Raw genomic sequence first — 8,698 nt, forward strand, 5'->3', positions numbered from 1 at the left:
AGCTCAAACCATACCGAATTCCCGAAGCTAAAAGAAAGGACATCAGTGATGAAGTTAAAAGGATGCTGGAGCTAGATGTCATTGAGGAACCCAATAGTGACTTCAGGAAGCTTAAAGCAGAGTTCCAACAAAGAAAAAAAATTAAAAGTCAGCAGCTACAAATACTGTGGCTACTGACTTTTAATAATTGGATACTTACCTGTCCCAGGGTCCAGCGATGTGGGGGAATGAAGCCCCACTCATCTCCCCCTCTTCACTGGCCGGGCAATCATCTGGGACCTGTGACGTGTCTCAGATGATTGCCGAGAGCAAGGGGGGAGAGGTGAATTTACTTCTGGCGCCGCAGTGCCCCGGGAGGAAGTTGTAGCAGGAACCCTCTAAAAAGAGGGTTTCCGCCCCCCCCCCCCCAAAAAAAAAAATGATATGCCAAATGTGTAATGTCAGGGGGTCACCTTCTGTTAAAGCGGAAGTTCCATTTTTGGGTGGAACTTCGCTTTAATGCAGTGATAAAGTTTGACATGTATCCAATGCCCAGGGTAGACAAACTTATAGACCAACTTGGCAAGGCCCACTATCTGACCATTTTGAACTTTACAAAAGGTTATTGGAAAATACCCCTGACTGGTAGCGCCAAAAGAGAAGACTGGGTTTGTGACCCCGAACGGTTCATTTTAGTATAAGAAAATGACTCTTGGGTTGCAAAATGCCCCCGCAACATTTCTGAGGACCATGGATAGGACCCTAAGATCTCACCGACAGTATGCAGCAGCCTATCTGGATGATATAGTGGTACATAGCACTGACTGGAAGTTTCACTTGCCCCGTGTCCAGGCTGTCCTTGATTCCCTCTTCAAAGAAGGTTTTACCGCAAACCCCAAAACATGTGCTATTGGTTTAGAGCAGGGATATGCAATTAGCGGACCTCCAGCTGTTGTAGAACTACAATTTCCATGAGGCATAGCAAGACTCTGACAGCCACAAGCATGACACCCAGATGCAGAGGCATGATGGGACTTGTAGTTTTGCAACAGCTGGAGGTCCACTAATTACATATCCCTGGTTTAGAAGAAGCCAGGTATTTGGGCTACACTATTGGCCGTGGAGTCATTAAACCACAAGTGAATAAAATAGAAGCCACCCAGGAGTGGCCACGTCATACAAACAAGAAGCAGGTCAGGTCCTTTTCCCTGGATTGCGGGGCATTATCCTGAATTTTTCAAATATAGCTGCCCCAGTGAGATGGTCCCCATTACTAGAAGTCCTAAAGAAGGCTCTTTGTGCACAGCCAGTACTGTTCTCCCCCGATTTCTCCAAAGACTTTTTGGTTCAGACGGATGCGTTTGATGTAGGTAATGTGGCAGTATTGTCACAGGTACACAATAGGGAATCTGCTTACCTAAGTGACTTGCCTGTGGTGAACCTAAGCAGAAAGCTCAACGACCATGAGAAAAAGTATGCAGTCATTGAAAAGGAATATTTAGCCATAAAGTGGGCCATAGATACGCTAAGGTACTATTTCTTAGGGTGCCAATTTGATTTAATAACTAACCATGCTCCCCTGAAATGGATGGCCCAAAAGAAGGAGACTAATAGATGGGTAAACCGGTGGTTTCTGGCTCTACAGGATTATTCCTTCACTGTAAAACACAGGCCAGGTGTTGCGTTGGGGAATGTAGATGTTCTCTCCCATGTTCACTCCTGTTGGGCCACAGGTGTTCCAACCCTGTGGTTGAAACAAGAAGGAGGATATGTAGCAGAGCGTCCCAGAGAGAGCCAGGAAAAATCCTGTTTGGGGTTTATACGTCTCCCAAGCTCTTCTCATACACATTCAGTGATCTCTGATCCATGGTCAAGTTCGGGTCTTGGTCCTCTCCCCCAGGCTAATTTAAACTCACCTGAGACAGACAGCCAGTGCTCTTGGCCTGGGAACCTCAGACAACTTCTGTCTAGGAGAGCAACAGGTTGATAAAAGCTATTAAGTTGTGTATGTGGAAGCTGACAAGCTGTAGGCTTGCTCAGCCTGGTAGTTAAGATCTGTAAATATTGTATAGTTAGTGCCGAGACATGGCTAGGTTTTTGTTTTGGATAGTTTTGTTCTTATTTGTTTTTGGAACACTGTACAGCACCTGTATATAGAATTGTATATATCACAAATAAACAGCGCACGGGTTGTCACTACCTCACTGGATTTAGTATCTGTACCTGAAAGACTGCTCATCTCAGGGAGCTTTGTACCTGCTACCTGTCCCCCAGGTTACAATATATATCATTTAATACTGTATAGCATTATGTGCATTTGCTTTAATTTTCGGAAAAATTGTCTTTGTAATGTTTGACATAAGAGCAAATGATCTACATCGTGTTGGTCATTAAATGCTATCAGTAGCAAAACAGGCAAAAGTTTCATCATCTTGACATAGCAGATTAATGACCTGATATAGTTATGGAACTGCTGGGAAATTCTGCTGCCAATATGTGGACAACATATGACAAAAAGTAGTAAATGCCAATCCTTGAGGATATTTCTGTTATAACTCTATACTTGGAATAACAGAGTTTTCTATTATGCATAAACATTTCCATGATACATGCCAGAGCTTCTCTTCAGCTTGCTTGTTTCTTAAAGAGAACCCTCATACGATTTGCACAGTATACCCCAGGTGCTATGGCTATGACTTTTGCAGCAGTGTGGCCAACCAATGCTTATCTATGCAAATTATCTACTAATCCTTTTGACATTTGGTTTTCATTAACGGTAACTATAGAAAATAATTTTTTTATTACGACCTTAATTTGACCTGCCAAGGCATATTTACTTGAAATACTCTGGTTGTGAGTTGATCTTTGTATCATAGGCTAAACTCCAAAAAAAAAAAACTACGTAAGTAAGTATTCCTAATGCCACGTACACACGATCGAATTGTCCGGCGGAATTGGTCCGGCAAACAATCCGCCGGACTTTATAACGAACGGACTTGGCCACACACGGACACTCCGAAACTCCAGCGATTTCTAACGCGATGACGTACAGCACGTACGACGGGACTAAAAAAAGGAAGTTCAATAGCCAGTAGCCAATAGCTTCCTTCTCGTACTTGCTTCAGAGCATGCGTCATTCTTAGTCCGCCAGACTAGCACACTGACGAATGGATTGTCCGCTGAAAGCCAAGTCCGGCGGACAAATTTTGAGTCAAAACTCCTTTCTAAGTCCGCCGGACTTTACGATGAAAAAGTCCGCTGGAGCCCACACACGATCGAATTGGTGTAATGTGGTCCGGCGAACCGAGTCCGCCGGACAATTCAATCGTGTGTACGCGGCATAACCCAAAAATTCCCTTCTATTGCTCAGCCTCCTTCAAATCTACAGTTATTTCCAGTAAAAAAAAAAAATCTGTGTATTTTTGTACTGAAACTATTTTCTAAATAAGTGAATGGGGCTGCACCGCAAGTGAGCCAAGCACTTGGCTTGGAGTTGCAGTGCCATTTCCCCCCAAAAAAAGCCATCAGTAGGTATCAGCATTGCCTTCAGAATGCCTGCAATGCCTCCTTTTACTGTGGTGTACTTTTCTCTGAAAAATGATCCACTGCAGATCACTTTTTAGAGGGGTGGTTAAAGTGGAAAGAAACTCCCATGTATGATTTTTACCTCTACATAAGCCTATAATAAGGCTTACCTATAGGTACTGTAAATATCTCCTAAATGTGTACCATTTAATAGATATTTACTTTAGATACAACCAGTGACGTCACTGGCACATGCGTTCTGAAGGAATGGCATATCTGTGCCGTAAATAGCCACTCCTGAACACATGTGCGGGAGTGACTTTATTACCAGCTTGGCCAATCAGCTAGCCGAAGCCAGAGAACCCAGAAAGAAGACTGGGTGAAGATGGAAGTGTCTTCAGCAGTAACAGCGTGCCGCTGGAGGGCTTTGTTCTCAGGTAAGTCTGTCGTAATACAATGCATACTAGCACATTATGGCTTAAACTGCTACTACTTTTTGGATGCGGTTTACTAACGCTTTAAAATCCATACTAACATTGTTGTGCAAAATTATGAGGCCATGCTTCTCCAGGTTCAAAACCAAATGTCTCTTTGCCAAAAGTAATCGGCATGGGGTTCTTCACGCCAAATCTAATTTGCAGATATAACAAAGTTCAGGATAGATTTCCAATGCATTAGGGTTTAGGGGGTATGTATTTGCATTGTTGGCAGCATGTTGCTTCTGCTTCGGATTCATTATTTACTTGCAACGAAAAAGAAGAGTTACTATAGGGGAAGAGTTATGCCCTGTACACAGTTGGACTTTCCGTCAGATTTTTTCCGATGGATTTTGACCCAAACTTGTCTAGCATAGCAAACATTGTCACACAAAGTTGTCGGAAAATCTGGTCGTTCTGAACGCGGTGACGTACAACACATACGACTGGACTATAAACAGGCCAGTTGCCAATAGCTTTCATCTCATTATTTATTCTGAGCATGCGTGGCACTTTGTCCGTCGGAATTGTCCACACACGATCGAAATTTAAACGATCAGATTTTGTTGTCGGAAAATTTTAGATCCAGCTCTCAACTTTGTGTGTCGACAATTCAGACGGAAAAAGTCAGATGGAGCCCACATACGATCGGATTTTACGACAACAAGATTCGATCTCACATTTTCCATCGGCATTACTCTACCAACATGTGAAATTTGAACAACCTATGTAAGCTAATAAAAAAGTTATGTTCACTTTTGCATTATCTTCAATGCAGCCCTCATATTTAATGACTATTTGGTGTAAATCCAAAAGACAAACTGCCAGAACTATAAATAATTTTGTCACTAAAGGCCAAAAACCAGCATTTTTTTTCATTTCTAAATGGTGCATCCGAAAACAAAAGGCTAACTTGCATATAAAACTTTACATTTTTATTACTGACTGTTTTGTTTCCCTTTGAGTTCACGTTTAATTCACTTCTGCTGGTCCTTTTAACTCAGTTCTTTACCAGGTTGTAATTTGGAGAGGTGAGGTAAGGAAAATGACCCGGGTCCCATTACATACACATACACTTGCTGTCAGTTTTCTTTGTGGGTTTTTTATTGGCCGAGAAAACTCCCAGAGTGAGACAGCCATGAATTACTTTTCGTTTGACTAACAAGAGGCAATAATGGTATGACCTGGGTAATTAGTAAGATTTAAAGTCATGGAGCTCAAGGAATTTTAAGTTTCTTTGATACACAGCTAAACTTCAACCCGTGATGTCATAGAGTACCGAAAACCACATTTGTAAGTGGATAAAATTTATTGTTTTACTTAACATGATGAATTAGCTTTTTTTCTTTGTGAAATTAAGTACAGAGAAGAGATGTAATACTTTGTGGAATTTACAAGTGTTTTGATTGACCGTGATCCTGTGGAATGGAAAAATCCACTGAAACCCTAAGGTTCTGGAGAAAAAAACAGATGTTTGCTATAGAGATCTGACAGCTACATCTTCTTGGAGGAAATGTGTTTGTCCAAAATGGCCTAAATATCAGCGGGATGCTTCTTTTAGCAAGCCGATCCTCAGGCCCCAGGGGGACAGCAGAGGTGTATTTCGGGAACAACTACCTCATAAAACCCTGGGAGAATAATTATCTCATCATAAACACACCTTTACAAGTGCCACGCTGACAAATTAAGATAATATATGCGTGACAGTTCAACCAGGCAATGAAGTTACTGTTCTTAGACTTACTGTAGGCATGTTGGAGCTAAAAATAATGTTTCAGATAAAAACTGTTAAAACAGGAAAAGTTCTACGAAAGCCATTTATTAATTTAAAGCTATTAAAGTGGACCTACACTTTCTAAGGGCACTGGATTTCCTACCCTTTCAAGCTGCTTACCAGTCCCCCCCCCCCTTTTTTCCCCTAATTAATAACCATGTTAGTTTTAAAAATCTTGATCTAAGGCTTTGGCCCCATAAAGTCGCATGTCAAATTACAACCCATTTATTTCAATGGCACCCATTGCAATCAATGAAACTTTAGTCACAGCAGACCAGGCTTTTTCTGGAACTTTTTGTTTACAAGTTTAAATCAGTATCTTATTCTAGAAAATTACTTTTAACCCCCAAACATTATACATTTTATTTTTTAGCAGAAACCCTAGGAAATAAAATGGCGACCATTGCGATTTTTTATGCCACACGGTTTTTGCACAGCGGTTTTGCAAATGCAATTTTTTGGGAAAAAAATCAACTTTAATAAAAACAAAAAACAAACAAAAAAAAAGCAATACATACCCCAATTTTTCTGTAATATGTGAAAGATGCCTAACATGTCATGCTTTAAAATAGCACATGCTCGTAGGATGGCTACAAACTATGGTACTTCAAAGTCTCCATAGAGGATGCTTTAAATGCCATTACAGGTTACCTGTTTAGTTGTGTGGATACCATTTACATATGTGTGCGTGACTTGTATTTGCCTTCACTTCTGCGTATGGGCACAGAGGGATGAGGGCGCTTTAAAAAAAAAGAATTCTCATTTATTTTACTTTTTATTTTTCCACTGTCCCTTTTTTAATTTTTTATTTTTTTATCACTTTTATTACTATTACAAGGAATGAAAACAGCCCTTGTAATATAAATAAGGATGACAAATCTGACAGATCTGGGGCAAAAAAGACCCGAAGTCTCTCCTTTTCCCTTTAAAAGAAAAAGATCACATTTACTTCCAGCCTTGATGTCGAAGTAATGTAATGACGTTGCTAGAGGCCATAATATCTTCAACCATAATCCCGGTAAACTACTTCAAAGCCGCAATGTATATGATGTGACTTTCTAGTGACTTGAGTTCCATAGAGTGTCAAAGTCGCACTGGAAATTGCATGACTTTGTAGTCACACTAGTGGGAACGGAGCCTAAAAGCCCCCTTCACTTACCTAAATACAGTCACTTGCCAGGTCTTGAGTCTTTGGACTGCAAAGTTGAAGGGTCTTTCTTTAGTTGCCCATGCTGCTGCCTCGTGGTATGAACATGTCCTGTTGGCTTTCCATTAGCAGGGTCCTCACAGACTTCAGAACACTCCAGTGGTGTGATGTCATCCCAAAAAAGGGACTGGTTGGTGGTGTCATCTCATTGTTGCAATGTGCAAGAGCCTGTGAGGACTGTGACAATGGACAGCCATTAGGAAGTGTCTGTATTGCTGAGGCATTGAACCGGTGATGGGAAATGTCTATGTCATAAGAACAGTGATGTTGGGACCTGAAGAAGGGCAGACTTCAGCACTGTAATACCATTCAAGTGTAGTGGACAAGGCCCACAAGTCTGAAACATGTTTACATTTTCTGTCTGACTCTGTCTGTGTCTTTTATGGAGAACCAATAAAGTCTGAAGATTTTAAAGAACAACAAGGATCTTTTTTCATTAGAACTTATGTTCTCCTATATGCCACAACATTGTTCATCTAAACAACTGTGTGTAAGCTCTGGGTCACAAGGTTGCACAGATTGATGACAATGCAGTGTACCTCCTCACATGAAAATATTAGGGCCTGACGATTTTTCACTAGGTATGAATACTGCATCATGTGAGGAGATTACAAGCTCCCCTGTACCTACGGTATAAGCTTGGTTATTTTGCAGCAACCCAATGGCACAATTGAGCATGAGCAGCAGGGGATCAATTGAACATGAGATATAAGTAGGTCAGTCTGTGGGCTTTAAAGGGATCCTGTCACATCATCCATTTTAAAGGCCACACTGGGGTAGCCAGCATGCATGAAATACAGGAAGATGAACACTGCGGCTTCAGATGTCCACACTGGAGATGGCTGCGATGTGCAGGAACTTCACAAATTAAGAAAATGATGCTGCACAAATAGAAAACTGGGCATAGTTTACAGCATACCTTTACATTACATGAGGCATGAGTATTCTAGGGGTATTTGTATCTGAAAAGTCATATTTTGGCTGGAACTCTGCTTTAAATAATAATATATAATATTACTGTTCACTGCAAGCATCTGCAGGTTGATGAAGCAAAAGATTTGAAGAAATCATATTAATCTGCATGTTAGCAGGAACCTGATTCATCACCAGCAACGGTCATGCTGGCCCATGGGGGCCCCTACCACTGTCATAATGTAACTGTAACAATTCATGAGAAGGGGTACCTTGCAGCTGTAGCATAGAGAAACTGTGCCATAAAGCTTACTCAAATGCCCCTGGCCAGGGGCCCACCTCCGGGAATAAAGGAAAGTCCATAAGATTAGACTTTTTAACATTTTACTGTAACATATTACACAGTTTTTCCCAATACACAAAGACACCTCTTTCCATCCGACATCAGCATTACTGTACAGGCCACACTCAGTTTTAACATGCCAACCGGCATTTCCAGTCTCCCCAACTGTAGGTTCCCTTAGATGGGTTCTCCAATGAGGCCCTATACTGGACCTACCCCAAAGAGAATGCATAATTTGGACTGTAATCTATATAGTGATGTTCTGTGGGCCACTGGTTCTCAACCTCAGTCCTCAAGTTCCCCCAACAGACCATGTTTTGGGAACTTCCCTTAGATAAACTAGCTCTTATCAATACCATGTCATTAATATTTATTTAAAGCAGTCTGGCAAAGTAAAGGAAAACCTGTTGGGAGTACTTAAGGACTGAGATTAAGAACCACTTTTATTTTTTTAATTCCGCAAAACCTACAACAAAAAAACG

Source organism: Lithobates pipiens, unplaced genomic scaffold, assembly GCF_037356315.1.
Source record: "Lithobates pipiens isolate NorthernLeopardFrog02 unplaced genomic scaffold, aLitPip1_a1.2 Scaffold_18, whole genome shotgun sequence".
Lineage (NCBI taxonomy): Eukaryota > Metazoa > Chordata > Amphibia > Anura > Ranidae > Lithobates > Lithobates pipiens.